Source organism: Alligator mississippiensis, chromosome 11, assembly GCF_030867095.1.
Source record: "Alligator mississippiensis isolate rAllMis1 chromosome 11, rAllMis1, whole genome shotgun sequence".
NCBI classification, from domain to species: domain Eukaryota; kingdom Metazoa; phylum Chordata; order Crocodylia; family Alligatoridae; genus Alligator; species Alligator mississippiensis.
Window position 1 is genome coordinate 54,365,544 of NC_081834.1, and position 19,414 is coordinate 54,384,957.

General features: G+C 45.3%; 1 pseudogene; it reads left to right on the forward strand.

The window, feature by feature from the left end:
* Positions 1 to 224: 224 nt before the first annotated feature.
* On the forward strand, positions 225 to 1,384 carry LOC102564120 (putative olfactory receptor 2B8; annotated as a pseudogene).
* Positions 1,385 to 19,414: the final 18,030 nt, after the last annotated feature.

A 19,414-nucleotide genomic window follows, 5' to 3' on the forward strand; every position in this document is an offset into this window, starting at 1 on the left:
TGAGTGAATTATACTAAATACCTTGTGAAAAGGACATGAAAAGGGCAAGGACTGGATCACCAAATAGGGATACTCTGTATTAGTGGAACCTGGTCCTGTAATTAAAAGTCTCTCAATTAAGAGGCTGCCCAGGCACTAATCTACCAACAAGTATGTCCGAGACCTGCACTGTCCAACTACTCTTGTGGTCAGGGCTGAGGGCCTCCCACATTGACCTTGGCACCATGGACTCTCCATCTGCACCACCTGTCCCCCAGGGAGAGCAGCAGGAAGTGGAAGCCACAGGTCCTAGAGGGAGTATAGAGGCCCTGCCACCTGCTGCAACCAGAGCTGTGAGGGACGTTGCCACTGGCTGAGGGCTCAGGGTCTGGCAAGCTAACCTCTTGTAGGCCACATGCAGCCCAAGAGCAACAGGTTGGACATCTCCATTGTACACATTCTCACATCATCTCTAGCACCTGCCACCATTTTTTAGTCATGGATTCAACAGCACTACCAATGCTCACAAACCCACCCTTCCAGCCTTTTCCAGACCCACTCGCTGGGCAGCAGCTACCATCTGCTCAACTGAGTTGCACAGCCTGCCAGGATTCACGTGCACCAGACACTGCCAGTCACTCTCCCATACCTGTTATCACTAACCTCCTGCCTGCCTGAAGGGTCTTTGTCACCCTTCCTATTTCTGTACCGACAGGTGTTGCATAGCAAAGCAGCATGGGAGAATCAGCATGAGAGAAATCAGAGTGCTACTGAGGAATTCATCCTACTGTGGATGTCTGATCAACCACAGTTGGCGCTGCTGCTGATTGTGCTCATTTTAATCAGCTACATGATGACACTGCTTGGGAATGTCACCATCATTGTCATCTCCCTGCTGGACCCCCATCTCCACACACCCATGTACTTCTTCCTCAGCAACCTCTCCTTCCTCAACATCTGCTACGCCACCAGTTTTGGCCCCAGATGCTGGTGAACTTCCACAGTACGCGCAAGTCCATCTCCTGGGGTGGCTGCGTGGCCCAGCTCTACATCTCCCTTGGACTGGGTTGTACAGAGTTCCTCCTGCTGGCAGTCATGGCCCTCGATCGCTACGCTGCTATCTGCCAGCCCCTGCGCTACGTGATAATGAGCCATCACCTCTGCCTGCTCATGGCTTCCAGTTCCTGGCTCAGTGGCCTGGTGGCTTCACTGGTACATACCTTGCCAACTATGTAATTGCCCCAGTGTGGCCAGAACCATATTGATCACATGTGAGCTGCTAGCCATGCTCAAGTTGGCCTGTGTTGACACATCTTTCAATGATGCTGCACTCTTCTCTATAAGTGCATTTGTCCTGCTGGTGCCTGTAAGCCTCATCCTGGTCTCCTATGACTACATTGGCTAAGTGGCTGAGTGTGGGGGACCTGATGGGGGTGGGTCTGGGGCCTAGAGTGGGGCCAAGTATAAACGACATATTGAGGGGCCCAGGGGAGCCCAGAGGCACCAGGGATTGAGCGAGCCAGGGCAAGGGGGCCCCAAGGTGGGAGACAGAGCTGGGGCCAGGGGGCCTGAGGGTCTGTAGCCCAAGAGGGGTAAGGAATGGTGTTTGAAGCCTGTAGCTCAGGAGGGGTGAAGATCCCTAGAGCAAGATAACCTGGAGGTGGGTTCTGGGTATGACCCAAGACTGCACCCTACAGAGGTGTGCGGCTATGGTGGTGTGTTGTTCTCAAAAGACCAAGGAAAAAGAGAACAATATTCAGAAAGCCTCTTAGCTAGCCCCTATGCTGTCCCATGCGGTTCCCTCCTCCTCCTCCTCCTGGGCAAATGTAACAACCTATACATAACACTCTTCAAGGTATCCACACGGGTATGTATGCAGGGCTGATGGAAATGGGAATTAGAGGTCACTCACCTCTCCAGTTATGAGCTTCAGAAGACAAGAAGGCCAAGGCCAGGCATAGGTTTGCTCCACAAATGTAGCTGGCTCTGGATGGAGGGGAAAGTGAGACAGAGGCCTCTGAAAGTCATCTCTCAGCACTGGTACCCATTAAGCAGGAATAGCGCACACACTAATATAAAATCATTCATATTTTAGTTTTATTATTGAAGATTAATAGCAACATATTGTCCCATCTCTATTTTAGATGAATATGGATAAAAACAGTACTGTAGCAAAGGCGGGTCCAACAGGCAGCCTTGAATGGGGGCACCAAATCACATGGAAGTAACTACACAATAGTGTGTAGAGGAGCGCTCTACACATGACCTGCGCCAGGTGCCAAAATGCCTTGCTACGGCTCTAGATAAAAAGGTCTGCTGGGATTCGGGGCTGTTCTACTTCCCCATTTCAAACTGCTGCCATTTCTGCTTTCAGAGGGAAACAACTGGCCTGAATCCCTACTCTGGAGAGGACTAATGAAGTTCTCCAAGTTGACCTTTTTGGTGACTTTTACCCTCTAATTTGGCCTCTTCTTCTGTAAATGATCCAATGTTTCTGTGCAATCCCCTGGGATGCTGGTATTTTTCTCTCTGGTTTCAAATGTTGATCTAAAATCTGTTCGTTTTAATATCTTCAATATTGAATTACAGAGAAAAAAGCAGGGAGGGTTATTAGCAATGCCCATCTTGTGTTTCATTTAAATTTTTGCCTTGAGTTTGTCCCATATTGCTGCCTAAGAGCAGCAGGAGTTAAATATCACAAGATCAACTTTTTCAGGTTAAATCCATTTTCTTTCCAAGTATTAATTGTTGAACAATACCCCTTCAGATTTTACTTGTTTTCCTTCTACTTTTCACTTGCTGCTTTAAATTGATCTCAAATTCGGTGCCCTTCCCCCTCAAATTCCCAAATACATATTTTAATCCCCATTGTGTGTGGCTCCTATTGTCTGTAATTACTGAATACTGACATGTAAAAGATTATACTCCTTTTACTGTCTAATTATATTATACTGATACAAAATCCAGTCCAAGTCAGCATCTATTTTTTTTTCTACTGAACAATGATTAATAACATTTTGCTTAGTTTTGGAGCTCCTTTTCCTTCCCAGTTCAAGCTGCACCCACTTCAGGTTCTGGATTGGCCTGAACCAGAATGTGTGTGTGCATGCATACGTTTGTGAAAACCGTATGTGTGCGCGCACATACGTTTGTGCATTAAGGAGTGTAGGGAGTAAAGCTGGTTATAAAATCATCAAAGCTCAGATTTAGCTGCACATATAAGCCAATTCTTTGTTTCTTTACCTGAATAAAAGTAAATTACTTTGCTGAGTACAGCTATCTTCACTGTAGTTATTACTCAGGGGAAGAGCAAAAGAGCACTCACAAACATGTAAATCCAAGCTGGGATTTGAGAGACTTAGGAGTCAGGGTTTGGGTGTGCAGAATAGTCGGTGGGCAGTGAGGGTATTTTGCACCTCTGCAGTCTGTGTTGATACCTAATGCTACCTGCAATTAATAGTTGATCCATTTTTAGTAGTCTCCACAATATTTCACTGGTATGATTACAGAACTCAGAAAGAGAACGTATTCATTGATAGCTCTGTCTTCTGAGAGAGCTAAGGTTCTTGAGTTTTGTTTTCTCTCCCAACCTCACACCCCCACTTCCAACAGGCATGGGTGCTTGTACACATGGTAAAAATATCACTCATGTGGCTTAATGGCATCAAACATCCGCCAATTTTGGAGGATTTAGATCATTGTAAACTAAACCACATCCAGATGGTTTGCAATGATGTGTTGCAGCTGTTAGCTCCCCCTCCCCGGGAGAAGTGGGCAGGCTCTGCAGGAAAAAAAAGGATTAGGCCCCTCAGCGCTTCTGCTTTCAGGAGGCGCCTGCTGAAGGCAGAAGCAGCAAGGCGCCCGATCCTTTTTTTTGGCAGAGCCTGCCTGCTCGGGCTGTGCGAAACGGCTGTGTTTTGATTTGGTTTTGGACTCAGCTCTTTTGGAAGACAATGATTCATTTCAGTGTTTTGGATCACTGTCCTGTTTCATTTCGGCTGAATCTGTTTCAGAGATCTCCTCTGAATTTGTTTTGAATGGGCTGCAAGCTTTGCACAGCCCTACTGCCCAGCCAGGCAGGGCTTGGGGCCGGGGGCAGCTTGTCCAGGGGAGGGGCAGGGGGAGGGCCACTGCCCTCCATGCAGGTGAGGAGACCCCTGCACGGATCTCTGGCCCCTGTCACTTTGGGTCGCGGGACAGGGAAGGAGCACAGACCAGTGCGCAAGCCTTCTGGTCCCTGCCACACAGCTCAGCACCGCAGGGAGCAGAGATCTGTACTGGGGTCTCCTCACTGCCACTGCCCGCCCCATTCAGCCCCGCATTGCCAGGGCAGCACAGGGTGGGCAGCGGCGGCAAGGAGACCCCTGGTGTGGATTTCTGCTCCTTGTGGAGCTGAGTCATGTGACAGAGCAGCATTGTATAGCTCTTTCCCTGATATAACTTTTTCCCCGCAAGCCTGGCTCAGAAACTCCGAAATTTCCCGAAACATTTACAAAATGTTTCTGAAACATTTCAGATGCCTTGTTTCATTTTGGAGATGTTTCTGAGCCTTCTGTTTTGATTTGGATTCAGTATTTCAGGTGCCAAAACAGCCCGATACACCTCCCAAATGAAACGGCTGCTGAAATTTCGCACAGCCCTACTGCCTGCCTCTCCAGCAGCCGGGGTGAGGGGGGCCGAGCAGCCCCTGAGCTGCAGGAGGGCTTAGCCCTTCCATCCACAGTGGTGGCATCCCCAGGGCCTCCAGGGGAGGCTGCTAGCAGGCTGGGTGCTGCCCAGCCCAATTCAACTGTTCCCTGAGCCAGCCCACCAGAAGCCTGCCAGGCGCCTCTCCTCAAGTGGGCTTGGGGAAGAGTTGGATTGGACTGGGTGCTGCCTCTGAGCTGGGGCAGCAGCTGGCCTGGGCGGCCCCGGGTGGCATCACTACCATGGAGGGAAGGACCAGGGCCCTCCCGCAGCTCAGGGGCTGCTCGGCCCACTGACAGCTGACTCCCCAGCCACAGGCAGGCTCCAGCGCTGACAAAAGAAAAAAAAGAAAGTATCAGACCCCTTGCCATAATGTGATGGACATTTTTTAATGGTGGGATTTAATTAAAAACCCGCTGTTTCAATTTAGGAGGCAAAGAAAAAAACACCCTGAATACTAAACTCCCATCATGTGTACAAGAGCCTGGTTACACTAGTGACAAGCCAAAATAGCTGTTCCCTTTACATCAATCTTACTTTTACACTTATATGCCTCTTCCCTGAACTGGTAGCATTGCATTTGCAATGGATTTGCCACCGTTGACTCTCTACGCAGAAGGCTGACTTACTAAACATGTTGTGGATGAGCGTCATTCACTGGGTTTTCCTGGCATTTAAACAGAAGCCTTGATTAAAAGTCTGCCAGTATGAAGAGAAAGAGAGTGCTGCACTAGGTTAAACTTATGAATCACTTCCTGTTTAAAGGTTAACCCTTTAAAGGTTAACTCTTTCATGTACAACAGGCAAGCTAACTCAGAGCATCTTAGGCAATGCTGGGCGTTGTGGGGATCCTGGGTATGACTGCAGCCCAAATTTAAGTTATTTGGATCACAAGTTTCCTTCCAAAAGTCTCTTTAAAAGAACAACAGAATATCACAAAACCTAAACTTTTTCTAGCATTTCCATGCCCATAAGTTATGGCTTTACTCTTCCTCAATGGACCCTGGTTGCACAGGGAACATCTCCACCACTGCAGGGAATCAACTTTCAGAGCGTAATACTAAAGAAATTATTAAGTGTTAAAGTTAAGGAAGTAGCTTGTGCAAAGGGCAATGTCCATGGGCAAAACCCTCAAAGAAGAGGGTTCCAAGGAACAAGCAGGCCATAGTAACTAAGCACCCCAGATTCAAATAGGCCTAAATGCTATTTCACTAGACCTGCCAAAATGGCATATACGTAGCTGCGCTACCACTGTTTTGGGCACATACACACTGGTTTCAATTCAGCGTTGCCCCTGTAAGCCAACTGACTGAGCTCTGCAGGGCTGCACTTGTGGTGAGCAACAGGGTGGCAAAATAGAAACGATCAGGCAAGTCCCAAAATTTTAGCCAGGCAAAAACCAAAACTAGGGGGTGTTGGGCTAGGGAAGTGGAAGGAAAGAGGAGGATTCTCCTACTTTTCAGCACCAATAACCTACTGGCTAGGGCACTAGCAGGGGGTGCAGAAAACACAGATTCTAGGCTACCCTTGTCCAGAATGAATTTTAACCTGCATCTCCCACAAAGTCATCTCAGCACAAGGCTCCAGGCTAGGTGTTGCCTAATTGCAGCTGTCTCATGCATGTGTGCCAACATTTCTATTTTAACACAGGATGAAATAGAATTCCAAACTGTAGCCAGGTGCTAAAAATACCTGTTCAGATAGATAGATAGATAGATAGATAGATAGATAGATAGATAGATAGATAGATAGATAGATAATCTGTCTATATATGTGTGCCATTTAGGCACACAGAGTGAACTAGGACATTGCCCATACTGTGTCTGTTGATCTGTACCTCTGCAATGTAAGTTCAGAGCTTGCCCTTGACAGAAATTAGAGAATCAGCTGTAAATGCTGTTGGGTGCATTTTCAGAGAGGAGGAGCCGAGAGACAAAGATGTTATTTGACTTGTCCAAGGTCACACAGGAATATCTGTCAAGAAACAGGGAGATGACTGCTAACACCTGAACTTTCTTTTCTGGTGCATTGCCAAACATCTTTCTTCCTCCTCAGCAACGTCCCTTCTGATTCTTCACTGTGCCAACACCCTCTTCCCACAAGACCCATTTTTACACCTGCCTTTCTGTGGAGATTATGGTTCAGGAGAAAGAGTCAAGCTGTGCTAGACAGGCAGAGAGGTAGGAGATAAGGATGCAGAGGTACTGATGGGACTAACAGAGCCAGTGCATTCTGTGTCCAGAGTACCAGGAGCCAAAGTCAATGGAAAGAAGGAGCTGAACTATAGCACAAAAGCATGCTGAGAAAAAATATAAAAAAAAAAAAAATGAAGGAAGTGAAATGCCCCCAAATATGGATAACATGGAGTTAATGTTGCCTGATGCTGCCTTGTTTCCTTTCAGGACAGCAAGATCAGCTGCTCTCAGAACTGTTAACACTAGAAAATAAAATGGCAAGGCAATGCAACCTGAAACTTGTAAAAATCTTGTCAAAGTTAAAGAATGTACCAACACAGCTTGAAGTCTGCCTCTGTAGCAATTCTGTAACACACCCATAACCCACATCCTGGCAGTATGTCCCTGCAGCTAACACAGAGCACTTAGGGAACTGGGTACATGAACACTCCTAGAACAGAAGTGAACACTTACTCTGCAAGGGGGCAGCTATCTACACCAGTTCTATGGTCAAGATGCAAAACCTGCTACACTGGGGGTGCTGACAGACGTGCAGCTCCCCACTGTAACTCATGGCGTTTTATAGGAAGCGCCATGAGTTACAGCATTCCCCCTGACCCATCAGACGTTGGCTGTTAGGTCCAGAGAGTTGGGGGTAGGTGGGAGGGGGGAGACTGAGCTCCAGTTTGGAGTGGTTGCATGTCTACAGCCTGTCTCTCCTAGCCCCACCCCTCCCCCTTCCCCGTTCCAGTTACCCTCATGTTACTCCATTACATGAGGGTTCGGATGAAGGCACTTCAAAGTGGAGCACATTCATTAACATCTGTCAGTGCACACTGGGAGCAGGGCTGGGTTGAAGCAGAACAGCCCAGCCACACCCCAGGTGCTGTCTTCGAATGGCAGGGAAAGACGGGAGGGGAGGGAGCTTGGTCTGGGGTTTACCTAGCCTGCACTGGAGGGTAGGGCTGGTGGACTGGAGCCCTCCCTCCTCAGGGAGCTCCAATCCACCCATGCCACCCTCCAGCATAGGCTAGGCAAACCCCAGGCTGAGCACCCTCCCCTCCCTTCTCCCCTTCCTATTCTGAAGACAGCACCAGGGACAGGTCTGGGCTGCTTCAACCCAGCCCTGCGCCCAGTGTGTGCTGACAGACATTAATGAAGGTGCTCCACCTTGAAAGACCTTCATCTGAACCCTCATATAATGAGGGTTCAGATTGTTGCATAGTCAGGCATTTTTAAAGTACTTTGCAGCCATGCACTTCTGTCAGGGAATGGCTGTAAAGCACTTTGTGGGTCTGCCTGCATGACAAACCATCACTTCTGTCAGTGCCCTGGAGAGGTACTTCACTTACTTTTATAGCTTCTTTGCCCTTATCCACAGAATACCATGTAGCACTGTTTTGTTTTTTTTACTTATCCATCATAACAAAGACCCCACAGCACACTGACAAGATAACAATACATGGAGGTTATTATCACAACCTATAGATTTGGCATAGAAATGAGGCGGAGGGAAGATCTCAGTGAAGGCATTCTGCTCTTTTTTACCAACACAGAAGAGGTGGAGGGGGGAGTACAGTACCACTACACCTAAGGTGAAAAACATAATTAGAAGGGATGACAATAATCAGAAGATTTTTGTAAGTGTATGAATGAACATTATATTTTATTTTCCTGGTTTTCAAACACTGAAGTGTGAACAATCCTGGCTGACATATGGTTGAGTGCAGAAATGTCAGTAGCAGCATTTGAAGTGATATTCTATCCTTTTTTGCACATTTAAATGTCCAGATGTTGTTGTCTACATCAGTAGTTTTCAACCTTTTCTGATTTGTAGACATCTAAACAAGTTTGAATGGAAGTGTAGACCCCTTTGAATTGTAAGTGTGGGTATTCACACACTTTTGATTAGTCATAGTAAACTTATGTGGGCCCCTTAGACATAGTCTGTGGACCCCCAGGGGTTCACAGACCACAGGTTGAAAACCACAGGTGTACATGGTAGCTCAAGTGCCATTTGTGCACAGCTTGGCATTTTGTTCCTGGATGTGTAGCCCTGCACACATGGACAACTATATATACACGCAGGCTGGCAAAAGTGAGGTTGGTGGATACACCCCTATTTTGCTTCCAAACTCAGCGGCTATGTCACTTAATTTAAGACATGGAAGAAAAAATACCCCATCTTTTCCTTCTAACAGCTGAGTTGTAAAGGTATACAACTCAGGAAACTCATGGTCCCAAGTTCTGAAACACCCTCACCCAGAAGGGATCTGAACCTAGATCTCTCTAACTTTCCAGCACAGTAGTGTCCCACCAGTCAAGCAAGATCTTCTCTGGCACTTCTTTTCTCTGGGAAGCCACAGGAGGAAGTTATGTGGAAGATAAGAGGAACCTAGACAAATTGGAGGAATGGAGCAAAAGGGATCTCATGAGGTTCAAGAAGGACAAGTGCAAAGTCCTGCACTTAGGACAGAATAATCCCATACACTGGTACAGGCTGAGGGCTGACTGGCTGGGCAGTAGCTCTGCAGAAAAGGATCTGGGGGTTACAATAGACAGTAAGCTGAAAATGAGCCAAGTGTACCCTTGTTGCCAAGAAGACTAATGGCATACTGGACTGCATTAGTAGGAGCATTGCTAGCAGATCCAGGGAAGTGATTCTTCCCCTCTATTCAGCACTGGTGAGGCCACATCTGGAGTTGTGTGTCCAGTTTTGGGCCCCCCACTACAGAAAGGATGTGGACAAATTGGAAAGAGTCCAGAGGAGGGCAATGAAAATAGTTAGGAGACTGAGACATATGACTTTTGAGGAGAGCCTGAAGAAGAGAAGACTGAGAGGGGATTTGATAGCAGCCTTCAGATACCTGAAGGGGGCTCCAAAGAGGATGGAGCTGGACTGTTTTCAGCAGTGGCAGATGACAGAACAAGAAGCAATGGTTTCAAGTTGCAGCAAGGGAAGTTTAGGTTAGATATTAGGAAAAACTCTCTCATGAGGAGGGTAGTAAAGGACTGAAACAGGTTACCCAGAGAGGTTGTGGAATCTCCCTCCTTGAAGATTAAGACCTGGCTAGGCAAAGCCTGGGCTGGGACAATCTAGTTGGAGATGGCCCTGCTTTGGGCAGGAGGTTGGATTTAAATGACCTCCTGGAGTCCCTTCCAGCCCTAATGTTCTGAATCTATGTAGGACCAGGGAGCACACCAGAGGGGCTCAGCTGACAGCCTAGACTAGAAATAACCCCAGTTCCTATCCTAGCCAGGGTCTGAATTATGGGGGAACTCAGGGGAGACTGAGCCCCACCCCCCACCCCCATAAGAGATGAGAGCCCCCCTGTAAGATTTGAAAATCATAACCTGGGGAAGGTCACTTAGGTGGACTTGTTAATCAATGAACCAGTATAACTTAGTGTTAAACATGTCCAAGACCACCCCCCCACCCAAGTCAAAGTGCAATTTGAACCCTGATCCTAGCCCCTTATTTCCAGTGAGTCAGAAACTTTCCCCCCTACTGTCCTTATCCATTTTTTCCCAACGACTAGATCAGTGGCTCAGCTTCAAAACAGAGCAATGGATATAGGCCTGGTCAGTGGCTCACCTGTGGTATGCTATGTCTCACCTGTGGTATTTAGTGTGCTATGGTAGCAGGTCAAGGACATTCAAGGTCAAACCTGACTGGGTGAGTGGAACTCAGAGCCCAAGCCCTCCACCTTCTTCAGGTTAATGCCACAGCCAGTAAGTTTGGAGGCAAAATGGTGGTGCACCCACCAACCTCACTTTTCTGTTCCTAGGTCTAGTAGACACAAGTTTTGGCTGACTCCATTTCTGGGTATAATGCTTCTGTGCATACACAAAGGGTGTGGATAAGTGCCCAGCTTCTACTGTGTGCTCATTCTGTGTGCACATAGTCATGCACATTCATCCATGGGTGCAGAGTTACACACCCAGGAACGGGAGTGCCAACCCTCTGTGTAAGAAGCATTTTTAGACAGCCAAATCTCAACACACATATGATTAGGAAAGGAACAGACACTTGGAATCTGCACAGGGGTAAAGGAGTTGTAGAGGAAATCAGTCTCAGTGGGTCTAGTAGCATTAATCCTGGCCTGCACAGGGGTAAGAGAAAAAGGAATGGGCTCCAGTCAGTCCAATGAGATTGCTGCTCATTAAACCACAGTCAATGAAAAGACTATGTTCTGCCAAAGGAAACACACCTAAGAAACACTGGAGTGAATGATGGAACAATCAGTAATCCCAGATAGCATGAAAAAAATGCATATTCTTTTGACTTGTCTTCATGCTGCATCTCTTTTGCGTATACCCCAAGGTTGGATCCCTCTAGAACAGTGGTTTTCAATCTGTGGTCTATGGACCTCTGAGGGTCAGCAAACTGTGTGTAAGGGGTCCCTGAAAAATTACTATGATCAATAAAAAGCATACGATGGGACTGTGCAAAGCTTTGGTCACTGATTCGATTGGCAGGAGATTCGGCCCGATTCCGGCCAAATCTCCAAATCCTAATTGAATCAGGAGACCCATTAATCTCTCCAAATCAATTTGGAAGCCTCTGAATCAATTCGGAAAGATTCAACGGTTTGGCCACAGACACAGCTTTATATGTTTTTTTTCTATGTACCTCAAAGTACCAGGCGTGGCTTATGAATGCTGAGATGCTGGGGAGGATGGAGCATCCCATGGGAGCATGGGGGGGTCCCCTGTGCACTCAGCAGCAGACCCAGAAGTGGACAGAAGTACTTCTGGTCCACTTCCGGGTCTTCCGCAGAGCACGCAGGGGACCCCCCACCCATCACCAAGCTGGGGTGGGGCATGGGTGGGTCCCCCATGCACTTGATGGCAGACCTGAAATTGGACCACAAGTACTTCTGGTCCGCTTCCGGATCCACCGCCAAGTGCATGGGGGACCCCCCCCCCCTTCCATGCTCCCGTGGGATACTCCATCCACCCCTCCACCTCAGTGTTCATGAGCCACGCCTGGTACCTCGAGGTTTGTAGAAAAAAAGTATAAAGTTGTGTCCATGGCTTAATCGCTGATTCTCTGAATCAGAATCAAATCTTCACATTTAGATTTGGCAGAATTGAATCGGGACAGTGATCTGAATCAACAAATCAAATCACCGTCCCCCAAAACTGGCCAAATCCAAATCTAATACTGCCCGCTTCACACACCCCTAGTATATGAACACCCACACTTACAATTCAGAGAGGTCCACACCTCCATTCAAAGGTTTTTTAGAGGGTTGCAAATGAAAAGAGGTTGAAAACCACCACTCTAGATTCACTTAGAATCACTTCTGAATAAGATATAAAAAAACACTGATTTGCCTGGCCTTGTTATGGGGTTATCAGAGGTTGATCACAAAGAGCAAATGTCCTAAATGAAAACTGAAATCCTCTCTTGTTGTATTCCCAAAGTGACAGCAGAGACTGCGATGCTAACAGTGACTATTGTGCTACATCCCAGACCCTAACTGGGTACAGCATGTGGCGTAATGGATACTACTGTCATCTAAGCTGGAGTTTCAGTTTAGGACAATGACAATTTGACTGGGGACCCAAGTGACTGTGGTTTTTGGCACCAGACCACTCCCAAACTGTTTGTTCCAATTAAGTGCTGGATTTCTCAGCATGGGTGAGAGAGGTAGAAAGACAATGCAGGGCTTTCTTAACAGGGCCAAAATAAGAGGGGTAGGTGGGTGAGGAAAGCTTTTCCCAAACCTGAGCAACTGCATTTTGGGTGCAGTGTCCTGCTTCCTGCCTATGCAAATCAGATTAGTAACCAGGGAGTCCACCCTCCTATATTCCTTGGCATGAGTTCAGTGGCTAGCTAGTCCAATATCCCACACGCTATTGCACGAGATCATTTGTCAGCTAGTCTTTTATCCCATATGCCATTTCACCAAATCACTGGTCAGCTAGTTTCCTACCAGATCACTGGTCATTTAGTCCTGTACCCTATAAACAGCTGCACTCGGCAGTTTCTATTATACTTCAAACCCCTCTTCACAGGATTACTGGCCAGCTATGTTAGCAGGCCATATGATACTGTCCAGAATCAGTAGTTTAGTTAAACAGTAATCAGTGCCCTCCTTTCAGAATCACCAACTAGCTCTTTGAATAATCTTTATGCTTCCATGCCAGATCAAGCAGTTGAATTTTTAAGGCCAGTGAACATTAAAGACCAGTTGCCTGGCTTACACTCCTCTCACCTTAATGAGAGCTCAGGTTTCTTCTGTATTGCGTGGTTTTGAGAACTTGCAACAACAAATTGCAGCATTTTGGGGAGGGAGCAGCATAGAGTAGGAAGCAGAAAGCAGAACAGAAGATTGAGCAGAAGGCAAGGAGCAGAAGGAAAAGCAGCAGATCAGGCAGGGGAAAGGGATTGAAGTGGCACTCAAGAAGGGTGAAGGCTTAATTTGTGGCATGCCTGCCAAAAGGTTGGCTCTCACTGAGTTAGACCATGCTGCTTCAAGAAGGAAATGTTTCCTGAAGTTCTTCCATGGTTCCCCTTAGATCTATTTAAACCTTGTCAAATTTTATTGGGGCCTTTCCCACTTTTTTTCTGTGATGGATGTTCAATATTTTCATAAATACTAGAGAAGAGAATTCTGGAAATATCACAGACACAAATCTAACGTTGACAGTAAATTTCATGGACTTGTTCAGAACGAGGGACAAAAACCTACCGGGAGGTGCTAACACCAGTTACATCTCCCCCTTCCCCGACTGTCCTTTGTTGCTGGTGTCACTAAAGTCTCTCCTGCATATAGTACAGGGCAAATATTATCAACCGAGTTCCCAAACCTTTGGGGAGCAATGGTGAAACAACCTGCCCCTCCTGCTCCAATATTCATAAACACGTGGCTCACTCCCCACACAGCACTTTGAAACTCGGGATGAGGATGCTCTGCTATGTGAGCAGGAGCCTCCTGCACTGACAGAGACACGTCTTCTAAGTGGGGCTTCAGAGCTGAAGTCACCCAGCTGCAAGACAGAAGTGGTCCCAACAGCTGAGAAACACAAGGGCAGGAGGGAACTGGGAATAGGGAGAGGTGCAGTCATCTGTAGGGGTTGCTGCCTATCCATTCTTTTCTTTTTTAATCTCTCTTCTTTCCATCCACATCCATATCTGCATACATCTTTTCCCAAACTCCATGCATCTCTCCCTTCCAACTCCCCCCTCAATCTTTTTCTTACTCACCAAGGAGGACTGGCTGCTGAGGCTGAGGGATCTTGTGACGGTAGGGTATTGGCTCAAAGTGTCTGGCTAGCAATCATAGCTTCCCTGTTCCTCTCCAAGTGAGATGGTCTTGGGGCCCATCAGCATGTAAGGCAGCATCCTAGAAACAAGCATAGGCTCATATACAGCAAGGGTTCAGGACTTGTTGAAGTCCCTGCCCCTCCTGAAAACCCTTAGAAGTTGAGCTGAATCACCCAGGCTTGCCTTTTCCCCACAAAGGCAAGGGAACAGGGACGACGCTTCAAACTTTACACTAGAATTGGAGCATCCGAACTATCAGGACCCAGCTGGGCAGGAGCAATCTGGACAGAGGACAATGGAGGTGAGTCTAGAGCTGTTTACTTCAAACCATTTGTCCATGATAACAGCACTTATTGCTCTGGAGGGTCTGGAAGCTTGGGAGCTTGTTGGGTTGATAGCTTTCTTATCTCTTGAAAATGGGCATGACAGCATTTTCTTGCCTTGTAGGATTCCTGAGAGGATAAATACACTAAAAATAGTTGGACACACACCTTCACTGATAAAGAGGGCCAGATATGAACCTAATGTAGGCAAGAGACTGATAGAGGTAGAAGGGATTAGAGCTTTTCTTTTCAAGTTTCCTCATCCTGCACCTACACAAAGATAGATTCAGGCATGGGAAAACTTAGTCACATCAGTAAAATGTCTGCTGTAAGGGGCACTGAGTAAATCTCTTGCCGTATATGAGGTCTTGATCTTGCAAAGATTTTACATGGTTTGATACGAGTCCGTGCATAACTGCATTGAAACCAGTAAGATATGGTTTGGTACAGCTTCCAGAAATATGGGTTGAATCTGAAAGCAGTATTTAGGCACATTCACATGGAGAGGTATGCTTAGTGGGGTTTTCAAAAATCCATGCATCTGTATATGTCTGTTTATTCATCTGTCTAGTGAAAATGCTATCAATTGCAGCCTAAGTACCTTTGAAAATATGGTCCCAAAATCTCAATCAAAAGCAGTGGGACTGAGATGCATAATGTTTTAAGTCTTTTGGAAACTGTTGGATCCCTAATGACTTGAAGGATGGAGCCCTAGCACAATGTATGTTTTATTTCTGCCCTTACTGCCTAAATTGTGGTTCTTGTGAGGGGGGAGGGGGAGGATCATCATCATTTAGGCAACTTTAATCCATAAATTCTTTTAGAGTATGAACTTTTTAACCACTTTAGAAGAGGTAGGAGTGTTGCTGTTGTGTGGCACACATTAATTGTTATGATCTGTCTATATCTGAGTTATTATGTGACTACACAAGTTAGCAAAAGCACTGTAGCTTTAACCTTGTATGAAACAAAGTTTAAAATGCAATACTTTTGCTTCAGTTGTATTAGTGCAAAAGCATGTAGATATAACAATTACATCATAAAAGTGTACCTCTATATTAAATGATGCGAGTACTATTGTTGCATCTGTCTGTACCTTCACTTTCTTCATACAGTTCAAATCTTCCATCTAATGACAGAGAAATGTTGACAACCATTTTCTAAAATGGACACAACTAAATAGCTTGCTTTGACATTTGCTGTGCGGATTAGGTTAGATTGTGATGCCTAGTTGGTCTCATTTGGTTAAAGAGTTCCCAAAATATAGAATCCTAAAAAGAATACAAGTGTCTGTCATCAAAACTCAGCTGCAAAATCTGGTAGCTATAGTGTTATTTGGTTTTGATTTTGATTCTTTATATTAGAAATGGCTGATGAATATACTCTGAAACTGAGGAAAGAGAGGCCATAATTTAGCACTCATATGTCAAAATCATGACTATTGAGTAATCATTAAATGATAGCAACTCAGGGATGACTGCAATGACATGAAAGGCAAAAATTTAAAATAGATACCTAAAATGTAACATGCATCAAGGCCATCAATTCATGATATTACTGAGCAATATGTCCTAGTTAGGAAGGGAACTGTATATGTTCCTTTGTATATGAGAAGCTTCTTTCAAGTCATATACTTTTTCTTTGGCTACTTCAAAAATTACCAATAAGATGCATGGTAGTTAGTTAAGAGTCAGTCAAAAGATCTCAAGCAGATAAATTATTTAAATTTCTTCAAGTATTAGGGTTGCATTGTGTTTCGAGGTAACCAACTTCCTGCTGAAGTTTTTTTTTTTTTTAGATGGGCATTGATTGCTTCAGTTAGCTCAGTTATTATATTTGGTTTTCATGTTTGTACGACAAAAGTATCCTTCAGGCATGAACTGTATGTTAATGAAACTTATTGGCTGTAAATATGTATAATAAGAAAGCATATACAAGTGAGGTTTCAAATCTTTATGGAATACAAATCTCCATCCTGAGGTCATAAGCTAATTTCTAACTGCCTGTATTCAGAAACAGGGTTGAAGTGGTGTTGTAACCATGATGGTCCAGCATATATTAAAACAGCAAATATCATTTGGTAATATCTTCTGTTGGATCATCTGTATAGTTGGGAGGCATGTAGAACGAGCTTTTGGGTACAAAGTGCCTTTGCACAGGTCTAGGACAGAGGCATATACAGTTTAATTATGCCAGATTAAAAAATAACTTTAACTCTGTTAAATAAATAAAAATGCTTCCTTAAAGAGAGGGAGGATGTAGTAAGCTTATCCAGAAAAGAAATACACAATAAAACCTATGGCAGAACATGATGACCTTTCTGGACATCCCCTGGCCTCAGAGCAGCTGTTCTTAAACAATAGAATTTTAAAAACCAACTTGAACATAATTTGTGGAACAAGAAATCATCCAGAGACTGGACTGTGTTAAGTATGGCCTAAACAGAGACTATGGATTCTTGTCCCATTACCTAAATCAACCTTTATGTCCCTATAGGTTTATTGCTTTGTTGTTCTCTCTGACCCCCCTCTGCCTCACTCAGCACTGCCTTCACTCCTTCTTTTCCCCACCTTTCCAGTCTTTTTATATAATGCACAAATAGGTGTAGCTAGCCATATTTGTCTGAAATCAGGCAGAAGACATGGTAGATTTGCAGCTTATAAACTAAGTAACTCAGAGATGCCTAGCATGAGCTTTCGGGAACCCCAGCTCACTTCATCACCACCACCACCACCACTGTATCATCATCATCACTTCATTAGCATCTGATCAAGTGATCTTAGGCTCATGAAAGCTCATGCTAGGCATTTTTTTATACATATTTAGTCTATAATAGGGGATCCCAAACTGCGGTACACACCCCTGAAGGTATGCAAGACATCTCTTGTGGGAATGCTTGAAAAATTGTGTAATGGTGGATTTAATTTTCAGCAGCAGCAGCATAATAGGCATTTAAAGAGTTAAATTTTTAACTACATCCTGGTAGGGGTACATGGGCAGCTGGTAAATCTGGAGGGGGGTATGCAATAGGAAAAGAGTTCAGGAACCTCTGGTCTATAAGATGCAAATTTACCCTGCCTTTTGTTTTTAAATCACTCATAATAGCTTGCTTACTGCATGTCCTTTCATGGCACCTGATGAACTGAGCTGTAGCTTACAAAAGCTTGTGCATTTCCAATTCAGTTAGTCTGTAAGGTGCATCTCCATGCTACCTTCTGTCTGACTTTGCACTAACATGGCTAACTGAGTCTCTCTGTGAAGAAAAGGGAAGTTGTCAGACGTAACTACAAAAGAATTAAAAAGGCAGTTGAAATAACCTACTTAGGTTAAAGAAAGTCATTGTGGTATTCTGTGCAAAGTTGAGAAGCAAATTTATTTTTAGAATCCAAACGCCATGGACACAATTGGATTTTCCCCACGCTCAGCTGGTGTTTGGCATCAGGAAACAACTGTGAAATCTGCAAAAATTATTCTTCGATTCAATTCCCATCCTCCCAATTGATACAGATAAGCTGATGAATACTTTGAAATTCAGCATTAAACAGTGTTAAATTACTGCCTGTAGATGCTGCCATAATAATGATTATGATGCCAGTAGTTTAAGTCAACAAATGTAATGTGAAAATATTTTTAAGGTGGGTGGAACTAATTGCTTCATGGTATTATGGAGGGCAGGAGAGAATTTTTATTTTAGAAATCTTAGTTGGGGAGGGACTGGAGCTTCATCGATCAGTAGATGATTCATTAATGACATGCAGTGTTTCTATGACTCCTACAAAAAGTATTAATGAGATCACAGAATCATAGAAAATTAGGGGTGAAAGGGACTTCATGAGGTCATCTAGTAGTCCAACCCCCTGCTCAAAACAGGACCATTCCCAACTAGATCAGCCCAGCTAAGGCTTTGTCAAGCCAAGTCTCTATAGGGATGCAGCAGGCCTGGGTGTAGATCCCTGCTCTGCTATGAGGACAACACTGTTTGTCTCCCAATTCCTACTTAGGTGCCTGATTACCATCCTATTGGGTATTCCAAGAAAGACTGTGCACATACTTTCCTGTTTCACCCATGTCATTATGCTAAATAACTACAAATGTATTGAGATACAGAAAAACTCTGGACAGAAAAACTCAAACTCTGTATTGAGATACAGAAAAACTGATTGAACAGTCCAGTAAAGGCCTGTTACACGTTATACTTTGAGTTGCCAAAATGTTGATCAGGGATAAAGCTAGCTCAAGTTTGGAGCAGGTGCACCTAAACTTTCTCTGACTGTCCCCCACCTGCACACCTGTGACTTGCCACTAGAGGGCTGGTGACCAGGGGCTTGATTAGCAGCTACAGCTGAGTTCCCACTAGAGAGCTGGTGAGCCAGGACAGATGTCTATCCCTGCTGTAAGTAGGAGGACGTGAGAGATGGGCTGCAGGGGAAGGAACATGAAGCTGACAGACTGAGAGTTAACGGGATGGGTGTGGATAATGTAATGGAAGGAAGAAAGGATATGGAGCTGGGGGAAGGGTAGTAAAATAAAGGAAGCCAGCCACTGAAGGATAAAAGAAGTGAAAAAGAAAAAAATTTTAGAAGAAAAAAAAAGGAAGAAAATTAAAAGGTGCTTTCATGTTTTAATAAATTGCAGGCACTCCTGGAAGCAGGTGCAGTGATCAGCTGGAACAACCAGTGGCTTAGCAATCAGCTGCAGGGGACACCCCACAGCCAGTGGGAGCGGCTGCAGGTGACCCCCTGGTCACTGACCAGTCACTGGGGGGGGGCATGTGTCCCCCCTAACTAAGGAAGCACCAGTTGCCCATGATGCTTCCCAAGGTGGTTGGGAGTGGCAAGGGAATATGCTTTTACAGGAGCTACTGCCTCTGCCCCAAGAAGGAAGCCCCAGCTTATGGGGACTCAGTTTGACCCCCTACCTGGTTTCTCCCCTCCCACCTAGACCCCTCTCCCAGATCCCTCTATGCTTTGTGACCT